Source organism: Macrotis lagotis, chromosome 4 (genome assembly GCF_037893015.1).
Source record: "Macrotis lagotis isolate mMagLag1 chromosome 4, bilby.v1.9.chrom.fasta, whole genome shotgun sequence".
In the NCBI taxonomy this organism is placed as follows: domain Eukaryota; kingdom Metazoa; phylum Chordata; class Mammalia; order Peramelemorphia; family Peramelidae; genus Macrotis; species Macrotis lagotis.
This window is the reverse complement of record NC_133661.1, coordinates 90319992-90331978: the sequence shown is the minus strand read 5'-3', so window position 1 is coordinate 90331978 and position 11987 is coordinate 90319992. Positions and strand designations below refer to the sequence as shown.

The 11987-nt window shown below is 37.8% G+C and overlaps 1 pseudogene; it reads right to left on the bottom strand.

Moving 5' to 3' along the window:
* Positions 1–10522: 10522 nt before the first annotated feature.
* On the bottom strand, positions 10523–10732 carry LOC141519945 (guanine nucleotide-binding protein G(I)/G(S)/G(O) subunit gamma-5 pseudogene; annotated as a pseudogene).
* Between the last annotated feature and the right edge of the window lie 1255 nt (positions 10733–11987).

Genomic DNA, 11987 nt, shown 5'->3' with positions numbered 1-11987 from the left:
AAAAACTCATGCCTTGCAGGCAGAGACTTACCTCTTGTGTTCTGGGAATTTCAAAGGACAAAATAGAAAATTGGGAAAGATCAATATCATGACAACAGTGATCTGTGGCAGTTATAAATAAAGATGTCTTTCAAGGCCCATTAACCACTAATCACATCTTGGATCTCTCAGGCTGCTTGAAAGACTTTCCACCAGTCAGCCTTTTCCTGAACTCTAATGCAGAACTGTCCTGAATCTATCTCATTTTGTAGAAACTTTAGTCAGGTGTGGTTTTGAGAAGGAAAGTTCTTCAGGTAGTAGAGTAGCTTTGTTTTGTTTTGTTTTTTCCCCCTAATTTTCTCCTAGTCTTCATCATAACATAAACCTTGGAAAGGAAAATTTTTAAAAATTGATATGGAAATAATAGAATTCCTGAAAAGAGCCAAACTGTTATGGATTAGAGACTTTAATTCAACCCATTCTTGCCAAGACTTCAGCACAAAAGTAAATTTCAGGTCATCAGGACATGGTGTTGGTTTTGCCCTGAAGACATTGATTGGAGTTCTCTCAGATCTTTGGACTGAGGGGTTGCCTCAGATCTTTGGACAGGGAGGAGAGATGTTGCTGCCTGTGTTGTGGTTGTCCTTCTCAAACCTGCATCCAGGAGAGGAAAAGATCATTGAGCAAATCTGGAAATTTGTGTTACCAAATTTTATTGTTGAGCACCAGCTTTGGAGCTAGGAGGACCTGAGTTCAAATCCACCCTCAGATACTTAATAATTACCTAGCTGTGTGACTTTGGGCAAGTCACTTAACCTCATTGCCTTGCAAAAAAAATTATTGTTGCTAATTAAGTACCTATTTGGTTGTGGTAGTGATTTGGGGTTCTGACTATCAGAAAAGAAAGGAAAGTTCTTTCCCAAAAAAGAAAGCTTGCTTTCTTAGAAAATATTTCAACACTCTAATGGATATTTGATTTCATGAGTACTATCTCCCAAGGTGAAAATTCACTTTCTTTTTCTATCTTCTCTATGCCCTTCCATAGCCCCAACAAGAGGAGTCTCCTAACATGCTGCAAATCTTTCTTTGTGCTTATTTAGGAAAGATTTGGCAAAATTTGCTTTAAAAAAGAAAGAAGTCTGTTTCTAAGGTGAAATTTTCACCCCTCCTAATTCTTCTTTAGTAGTGAGAAATAGCACCATGCAATTAGAGGATTTTGAGTTGGAAGGGACCTAAGATATTATCTACCCCAAACCTCTTATTTTACAGATTGTGCTTAAGTAAATTGTCCAGGGTCTTACACTTCTATGACCCCTTTCAACAATAATATTTCCTGACCTCGACACTTATGGTTCATCTAGAAACTGTCTCTGTTTAATTTTATTCAAAGGAAAAAATTTCCACGCAAAAGAAAAAAGTCATTTCTTTTGAAATGACTAACTTGAATATAAAGAAGCTGAGATTTCATCATTATGGTCATTTTCTCCACTGGAGAATAACTCAATCCAGTCAAGCTTTCTCCTTCCTTATCTATGCATTTACATAAATCTTCCCAACTAGTTACATTCACTCCATGAGTTCCAAGAGGAACCCCCTGAGGGGCATATTTCTTTTCTAATGCTGTTGGTTCTGAATACCCATTCCAGCAAGGTTTACACACACACACACACACACAGAGAGAGAGAGAGAGAGAGAGAGCAAGAGTGAGCCAGAGAGAGAGAGAGAAAGAGAGAGTCAGTTGCCAGAAAACTAGCATCTCATTCCTGTTTCATGAATTAACATCAATTAATTTTTACAAAGGGATATTTACTAAGAGTATCAAGAACAAAAATACAAATATTTCCCCTTCCCATCTCCAAAGCTTTGGAAAGCACACTCTCCCCTATCCCAGCTTGGTCTGTGAGGAGAGTATATCCAGACTTAACATAGTTTCTGCATTGCAGTGCCTCTACCAAGCTGACCAAATATGACCCTGCTGCCAGGTAAAGCCTCATCTCAAACATCTCTGGGATCAGTCACAAAAGTCACTCCTAGTTTTCAGTACATTAGTTTTGTGTTCACTGCAAATCTGGTGTGAATATGATATCTGTATTCTCTGGCACTGACACTATGGGAATACAGATTTGCTTCCCTAACCTTTCAAAATTCAATGTCTCAGAATTAGAATTCCTTCACCTAAAAGAAAAGAATAAGCATTAAATCAAATAAAAACCAAGGCCTTTATTCATGGTCCACATGCGAAGGGAGAGGGTCCAAAATCTCTCCCCTCTTAGAACATCATCTCTTACCAGATCCCATTAACAGAAGAGATGGACTAAGAGTAGAAACCCACCAAGACAGACAACCAAGAGAGCTTCCTTAAGACCTATTGAAGGTGCCACCTTTTACAACCACAAGTCAATCCAAAAAATGGCCATGTACCATATGATCATCAGACCAGAACCAGTTACAAACGAAACATCTAATATGATCCAGTCTTCCCAAGATATTCCCATTACAGGTCATCACTGCTTTCCTGGAAAAAGATTTCTGAGCATGAAAGGCACTTGGTGAATGTGCCAAAGTTTCTTTAAAATTGATGGAGTATGATTAACAAAATTATCTTCCAACATTCAATATGTTAAAAGCTTTCCTTTAGGTCTTTTCATATTTTGTGGAAAACAATGCAACGCTCTAGCTGTCCATCTGTTTATTCCTTATTTTCACTACATGACTGGCCTCTGTCCTTTTCTGACATTTCCCATGGATAAGTCATAAATGGCAATATGCCTCTGTCTTAAATTTATCCACCATAATTTTTTTTCCATGGCTTATTAGGTCATTTTGGGAAAGACCTAGCTTTAAAAAAATCAAAGTCTCCCATTGCATCCAGGGCCATCTCCAGTCATCCTGATCTATGTCTGGCCACTGGACCCAGATGGCTACAGAGGAAAAAGTGAGGCTAGTGACTTTGTAAACTTACTTAAATCCATCTCACTTGTATATCATGGCATCATCTCCCTGGTGTCATGGTCTTCTTTGAGAATGAAGGACAAACAACAAACAATGGGTCACCTATAATCATTATTCTGTTTTCTAAATAGCCAGACTGCATCATTGGAGGAATATTGGCACTAAAAATATGGCCTTTTATGGCAAGGAGGAGCTTGGGACCTTTTGAAAGTCCCTTGCAACTTCTCATACACAATAAAACTCACTCCCTTTCTACTATTTAATTCAATGTTCAGTTTAATGTTTATCTGAAGTATCTGTCCTATATACTGTCAATATAAATGAATAACATAATCTATGGCAATGTGAATTTATTCATTTGGTTTTCCATGAGTGGATTGCTAGGGTAACTCATTTTTTGTGGTTAAAAGTTCCATTGAAACCTTCCAATAGTTCTGAGTCCCATTATAATTAGCACATTACAGGAATCAAAACTATCTATAAGCAATCTTTCTTTAATTCAGCTCAATAAATATTTACTAAATACATGTTTTATGTACAAGGCACCAGGATAGTCATCTTATAAAGACTAGATCAAAAAAACCATTCCTGTCCTCAAGGAATTTACATTGTACCAATGGGTTATAACATGACCACAGAAAAGTCTTTCATCTGAACTTTGCCCAGTATCTCCTCCATGATGATGCCAAGCCAATGCCTTGCTTACATTCCTCTTTTGATACTGATACAGAATTACTTTAAAAAAGGGGTTTTTTTCTTGAAAGAGACATCTTATTGAAAGTGATCATTAAAATAGTATTTGTGTCTGTGTGTGCATGTGTTTATGTTTTAGTGGCAGGTGGGGTGTCCAGGATGCTAAAATAGGGTAGGACCTGATACAATTCACAGGCATGTTCAAGGACAGAAACATATGCTCAGTTTTCCCCTTTGTGATATTTCCATTCTTTATTAACTATACATTCTATAGGATCACCAAAAATTTTCCTATTTATGCAACTTAACCAGATCATTCCTTTGAAAAAGGGCCTAGTTCCTATGATGTGTGAGGAAGCTTGTTTCATTCCCAGGGAACCCAGCTCTCTGAACCTTATTATATAAAAGCACTTTGATGCACTTGTTCTGAATGAAGAGTGGAACCTCAACAATGTGAAAATATTTGAGGTCAGAGTTTTCTACATCTATTTCAAGTCACTTTTTTTGATCTTTTCTGTATTATCTGAGGAAGGGGGAGGAAGCAAGGAAGGAAGGAAGAGGGAGAAAGAAAGAAAGGAAAAAGGAAGAAAGGAAAGAAAGAGAAAAAAAGAAAGGAAAACATTCAGGCATACATTTAAAAAAAAGAAAAGAATTCATATCAATAGAATACAGTTTGCAAATAGCGCTTGAAGTTATTGTGAATCAATGAGTCATCTTGATAAATAAAATGGTTCTGGAAACAGCTGGGTTTGCTTTACTCCAAAATGGTTAGTTTGTCAATTGGATGGAATTTTGGACTGTGTAGCAGTCCTGCTCCTAGGCTAGGGTGAGACAGCCAGCCACCCAGAACACTGACCTGATTGGGGGATGGGATATCGGATTGAAGCCAGGGAGGACTGAATCTTATTAGAAAAGGTTGCTCAGTAAGGAGACTGAAAGATCAAAGAGCTTCCTATCTCTCCTACCAGAGGCTCTCTGATCTTCTAAAACCTGGGTCTGTCTGCACTTGCAAAACGAGAGGCAAATGAGAATGTGACCTGGATCATTGAGAACAGAATAAAATATACATTTAATTGAAACCCAAATGTCTTTGAGTGGAGGGGTCTGTTTTTGTGCATCAGTTATTTTGGATAATTGTTTCCATTTCTGCCTCAGTTTGTGTGGATGTGTAGATAGAGTTTTGGCAGTGCCTTAGATACATATTTTTCCTTCCTAGGAGGTCGAAGAGTTGGAAGGGGCATGAGAGGATACCTAGTTTAACCTCCTACTCACTGCAGGACTCTCAACTCTTTTCCCAATGAAGTATTCCTTTCACAACTCTCGAACACACCTGACCAAATAAAAGCTTTTCCAAGAAGAGTGGAGGACTCTCCAGTGCTCAGCCTCCCCCACCTCCCTTCCTTCTCCCACAGCATGTTGGTTCCTCAAATTCTGAGGTTCTCAGCAAGAGTTCCCCTGGGATATCTAAGCCTCCCATCCATACTAGTCAGTGAAATATTTTATTCAAAAGTAGTATCCAAATCCTACATTTCCTTCCAGGATAAACACTAAAGCTAGGGAGATTCTAGACTATAAAGTCTCTATGAGAGAGACTTTAGCAGTCACCCTCATGTTTCAACTAGGAAAATTGGGCTGGGGGGAGTTAACTGTCTTGCTCCAAATCTCAGGAACAAGTAAGTAGTAGAATTTTTGACTTTAAATCCAGAAGTGTTGGCATGTCACCATGTGGGGTCACCATGTGCTGTAGAGGCTGTGACTGCCTCTCATCTCTTCCTTGCCCATCCCTAAGAAGAGAGGTTTGCCCCAGAGGGTTAACTCTCCGGTTGGGGTCCTATTCAGATTGCTTTGAACTTCTGGATATCAGGGAGGGAGTCTGACTTTAGAGCAAAGGTAAAGAGATGGGAAAGGGGAGACAGAACCACAAACTGGGGCTGACTGCAGAAAAAGGGAGAGAGAGACTGGCAGAAGAAGAGTTGGAAGTGACAAATGAGGTAAATGCTTGTGATTATTATTTGACTGATGAGAGCTATATTTTTTCAATAAAGTGGAGAACACTATCCACTGTATAGATACTATAAAAGGAGCCTAAATCACCTGCAAAGAAAGAGAATAGAAAAACAAAAATTCCAGAGCTCCCAATTCATATGCACCTGTTCACCTGCAATCCACGACCACACCTCTATTTACCCAGGTAAAATCCCTGTCTGACTCCCTGAGGACAAATGACCTCTTAGGAAGAACTAAATCCACAGACCAGGTAAAGGTTAGTGGCCCCAGCTTTTTCTGGGCTGCAGTTTTTAAAGAGCTCTGCATTTGCAACCAAAACAGCCTTAAAAGGGCACTTATGGAGTACAGCCAAAGCAAACCTTTCCCATTGCCTAGGTGTGGCTTGGGACTAGCACTCCACAGTCTGGAATAACAAAGAGTTACACAGAGCAGCCCAACTCACTGAGCTTTTCCAGCTTGGCCTCAGTGGCAGTTCCTTACCTCCTCCCCCCTCTAAACTATGTACCTCTCTCCAACATGTAAATTCATAAGGGTTTTAATGCATAGGTTTACCCAACCCAAGAAAAACAGTAAAGAGTGGGTGTGCTGCCTCAAGATTACATTGTGCTTGTAGATAAGGCCAAGGAGAAACAAAGAGTACTTTATATCCCACTGGGATGGCTGCTTTAGATATTTACTAGGTTTGGTATTAAAAATCTCTGTGATTATTACTAGCTCATGTTCTATTAATGTAGTGAATTGCTGTCCTAAAACAACTGGATAGGAAATGATCCGCTGGAGGTAAACCCTTCAAAAATGAAAATAAAACCAATGGGGATGGAAAAGTTCCTTGTATTTGTATAGAACACAAGTTGAGAGGGGAAAGGGCTGGGAGCAGGAAGAGTACCACATTCTCAAGAGAGTTTTTAAAAGTCAGTTTTGCTATTCTATATAAACTCTTTGAGGGTTGATACTGTTTCTTTTTGTCATTGTATCTCCCATCACTAGCCTTACATATCATAAGTTCTTAATAAGCTTTTTAATGAATTATGCTCATGAAGAGATGTGTTATAATGGACAAGGAACTAGTTCTAGGAATTAGTTGCATGAAATTGAGGAAATTCTTTTACAATGTCGGCTCTCAGTTTTCACATATGAAATGAGGTGAGTTGGACTCAAGCATCACTGACCTTTTAAACTCTAAAACTTTTAGCCTCTCTCATTCAGTAATTTTCATGATGTCTATAAGTCTATATGGAATAGAGTGGTACTGGAGAATGATCAAAACTGATAAAGAAGAGAGAATGGCTCATTTGAAAATAACCTCATAGAAAGCGAAGGTCCTACAAGTGTGGGATTTTGCCTACACTTTCAGATTCAGTCATTGTTAAAGGGAGGGGGGGATTTATCTAGTAGAATTGGAGGTCTATCTGGAAATGACTGTTGCAAAATTGACAAAACATTTTTGGCAAAAAAATAAAAAGGTCACCTGACTACTCTAAAATCCATATAAAAGAAATATAAATGATCCAAGACAGAACTTCTCTTTCACTCTCCTGGTTAAGAGTAAAGACGTTGGAAAACTTCAGAAAATCCATTCAACGTAGAATGTTTAAGAAAGTATGAATCTCACAGCCAAATTGTTGTGTTTGTGAACTTAGCAAAGAGAAACAGAACAGGCTTAACATCCCTTGGACAATGTTGCCCTGTAGATATTGAGAAGAATACAAAAACTTATGGTACCCTGAACCCACAACAAGTCTATGTTAGACATAAAAATAGCTGATTCTGCAAAGTGTACTGCCAAAAGTGACCCTTTGACTAAAGGTGACTTCTTATTAAGACTAGTGAGGTTCTTGGGGTGGCTAGGTGAAGCATTGGATAGGATACTGGCTCTGGAGTCAGGAGTACCTGAGTTCAAATCCAGCCTCAGACACTTAATAATTACCTAGCTGTGTGGCCTTGGGCAAGCCTCTTAACCCCACTACCTTGTAAAAACAAAACAAAAAAAAACAAAAAAAAAAACTAGTGAGGTTCAAAGAGGTGAAGAGATTGAATTGAAAGATAATTGTTAAGTGTAAACAAATCAAAATCATTTGGAATTATATTAAATAATAATATCGAAAATGATGATTATGATTGATGATGGCAGCATTTATATACTGCTACTGAGACAAGAGATAGACTCCAGGTATTTATGGGCTTCTTCAGATGGGGGCACATGAGTATGGTAACCCTTCTAATAGTTTCATTTATAAAGAGGAAAATGGGGCTCAAAAAGATGAAGAGAAGACCAGGTATAAGCAATGTGGTAAGTAGCAATAGCCAGGATTTGTACAATGCCACTTTATTCCTAATGCAGTCCTTTTCCCATCATATATTATAGTTGTTCAATTCTGAGGTTCTATAATTTCTATAATAAAGGATTTCAAAAGTTACAGTATCATATCTTTAGATCCAGAAAGGATTTTTGAGGTCATTTAAGCTAGCCCCCTCAATGAACAAATTAAGAGAGATCATTGATTTGCCAAAAGTCACAAATCAGTAGGTGGCTGGGCTGCAATTCAAACCCAGATTCTCTGAGTCTAAATTCAGTATTCCTTCTGGGAGATTATCCTCCCTCCTCACTATACTAATCACTGCCTCATGAACCAGGTCAATATACCCATAAGCCTTTTTAAAGTTTCTGAACTTCTGTAAGCTTGACATTTTTGTTCCAGTCTTTAAATAGGCCATTCAGTCAAAGAACAAGCATCATAAAACTGTAAGCATATGTGCAATAATAATAGTCACATATGTCATTATATATATTTGTTAAATATATATCACATTATATAGATGTATATAGCTATATGTCACATATACATATATCACATTAAGGTTTGGAAAGTGCTTTAAATGTATATCTCATTTGATCTTCACAACTTTGTGAGATAAGTTCTATTATATTCCTATTTTACAGAGGAGGAAAGTGAAACTGAGAAAGCTTAAGGAATTTTCCCAAGGTCATGCCACTGGCAAGCGACTTGAGTTTGTATACTTCAAGGACATAGTTCTTTTCATTAGATCATGCTGCATCACATGTAGATATATTGAGAAAAGAAGAAAGAATGAAAGGGAGAAGAGGGAAAAAAAGTGAGAAAAAAGTAGGGGGGAGAGAGAGAGAGAGAGAGAGAGAGAGAGAGAGAGAGAGAGAGAAGAGAGAGAGAGATACCCATGTGGTCCCATACTAAGAGAGAGGAAGAGAGGGAAAAGGAGAAAGAGAATATTTAAGAAAACATGTGATGAGTCATTGAGAATTCACTTTGGAAATACCCAGTAAGATGTGCCCCAAAGTCTAATAAATGTTTTCCCTTCCCACACCTCCCCCATCCCATTTATGGCAGATAGGGAAAGGGAGAGTTAAATAAGTACTTGTTTTGTTTTAGAAAAATAGTATACAGGGGGCCGCTAGGTGGCACAATGGATAAAGCACCGGCCCTGGAATCAAGAGTACCTGGGTTCAAATCTAGCCTCAGACACTTAATAATTACCTAGCTGTGTGGCCTTGGGCAAGCCACTTAACCCCATTTGCCTTACAAAAAACAACAAAAAAAATAGTATACAGTTCCAATGCCAGAAAAGGAAAAACCTAGAGTAAGGCATCTGAGATGTTTTTCACCAAAAATGTTATTTTCCTTGTGAAGAACAATAAAAAGTAGGCAAAGATCAGGGTTAGTCTGATTGATGCAATTACCATTACAGCTAAATAGATCATCAATACCATGAGTGTCAGTAAAAAAAAAAATAGGGAGTTTCTAGAGGGCAAGGTAGACTTGCTTCCTTGTGCAATTTGTTGAGAAAATAAACGATGCTATCAAGGATTGCTTTGGAGCAAATCCTATAGTATGAATCAATCTAGGTCATAAGAACCAGGTCTAGACACATGATGCTCATGGTAATTCTACAGAAATACTCCCCTCACTGTGTAGAACTTCAGAAAGGGCTATTCTGCTTGATTATAAAAGGTAATACTGAGAGCAAAAGCAACAAATGGTAAAGAAAAAAAATTTAGGTGATACAAAGAAAAGCTACCTAGTCATCTGAGTTCTACTCAAGGGCTATCTCAGCATCTCCACTCATTAAAAGTCTCCAAGGTAGGATGAGAGGACCATTTGCCTAGGGGTATGTAGCTGGAAGCATTCTCCATTAGGGATAGGTTGCCTCTGAAGTCTTCTCCAATGAATAAATGAAAAATATTCATTAAGTACTTTGTACTAAGAGCTAAGGACACAAATACAAAAAAATGAAAAATAGTCCTAACCTCAGAGAACTTACATTACTTTACAGGGAGACAATGCATCTAGAGGAGTAGTGAGCAAGGAAGGTAGAGGTTCTGGGAGTCTTAAAGACTTCAGTTCAAATAACAAAAAAACCCATGAAAAATGAGCATTCATTTTATATTTATAATCACTGAGATTAGGGGAGAGAGAGACACAGAGAGAGATTAGAATGTATCTGCTTCATTCTTTGCAGAAATGGAGTACTATGGATGTGATAAAAAAAACTATCTATCTAACTATAACTGTATATGCATATATATATATTGCCAGATTTTTGTACTGTTTAGATTTTCTTGTTGTTTTCCCTTGATTTATTTTTAATTTGCATCTGAATATTGTATTCTTCCCAGTATACCTAGCAGCAATTGATGAAAATTCAGATAGCTAAGAAAATCTGACACAAGTAGAAATTTGGATGATTAACCTAGCACATTGTTATGCATAGATAAAACTTTTGTGCAGGCTTCAGAACTCTCCCTCTTTTGAATTGTCACAGTTCATATCACAAAACATCATATCACACCATATCACAGATCCACAAATGACAACTGGATTCAGAGATCCTTTTGAAGGAGCTTAAGAACATCTTGCTATAGGAATGAATAGACCTTTTGGGGCTGAAAAGATTAGTAAGTACTGGATGATACCCCAGTCAGGAGGGGATTGTTTTGGGCATTTTGCAAGCAAAACTGCTTCAGGTGAATAGAAGCATGAGAAATCTTCATGCAGTGGAACGCAGCCTTGAGCTGGACACATTGTAGCACCTATCTCAGGGCAATGACTTTGGATTTGTTAGACATGGTACAAGGAGCCTACGTCTGTCTTGAGTGGTTGGTCACATCAACTCACTCCTTCATTGACTGCTCCCTTTTATTTCTAATTCTTTGTTATAAGGGAAGGCTCTTAGGGCAAGGGAGAAGGAAGATATACATTGGGAAATGAAGGTGAAATAAAAAATAGATATAGTAATCAAAATTTAAGAAAAGAAAATCCCATTCACCTAGGACATTACCAAAAAAAAATCTAGAAACAATCAGTTCAATTCAATTTAATTTAATCAACATTTACTAAGGGTCAACTAGATGTAAGGTGCTGTACTAATTGCTCCAAATACAAAGACCAAACAAACCAGAACCTGCCCTCAAAGTAATTTTAAGAGTCAGAGAGTACTAATTATCTGAAGGGCTGAGGAGAGAGAGAGATCATGGAAGTTTTTTTTTTTTCTGTCAAATGTGGCCCCTGAGCTTTGCTTTGAAGAAATTAAGGACCCCATGAGCCAGTGACCAGCAGAATAGACATTCTAGACATAGGAGATAATTTGGGGAAAAGTTGGAAATAGAATAAGGGAACAACTGGGAAGTTGACCATTTTGTTATAAAGAGAAAAATAAATTAAATTAGACTAGGAAGGGGGGGATGGTTTTAAATGCCAGAGCAAGTAGTCTATATTTTATCCTAAAGGCAATGGGGAATCACTGAACAATGGGGGTGGGATGGAGTGGAGAGGAGGATAGTATGACCTGGTAAGAATTGAATTTTAGGAAATAACCATTTGTTAGTTACATGAAAGAAGAACTAGAGAGAGCAGACACAAGAAATTTTGTTATTCACTCATCCAGTAAGGTCCAATTCATGAAGCCATGAATCAAAACAGACCAGACCCTTCTTTTCCTCTACTATCTCCCAAACTCTGTCCAAGATCATGTTCGTTGCTTCTATGACATTATCAATCCATCTTGATCTCTGCTTCAACTTCAATATTTGATCTTCCAATGAATAGTCTGAATTAATTTCTTCAAGTATTGACTGATTTGATCTCCTAGATGTCCAAAGGACTCTCAAAATCTTCAGTAGCATCATAATTCACAAACATCAAATGTGTGGCACTCAGCTTTCCTTATAATCCAATTCACAAAGCCATACATTACTACTATAGAAAAACTGTAGCTTTGACTTTTCAAATCTTTATCAGCAAGGTGTTTTCTTTTCATATGCTGTCCAGGTTAACCATAGCTTTCCTTCCAAGGAGCAAGCATCTTTTAAATTTATAGTTGTG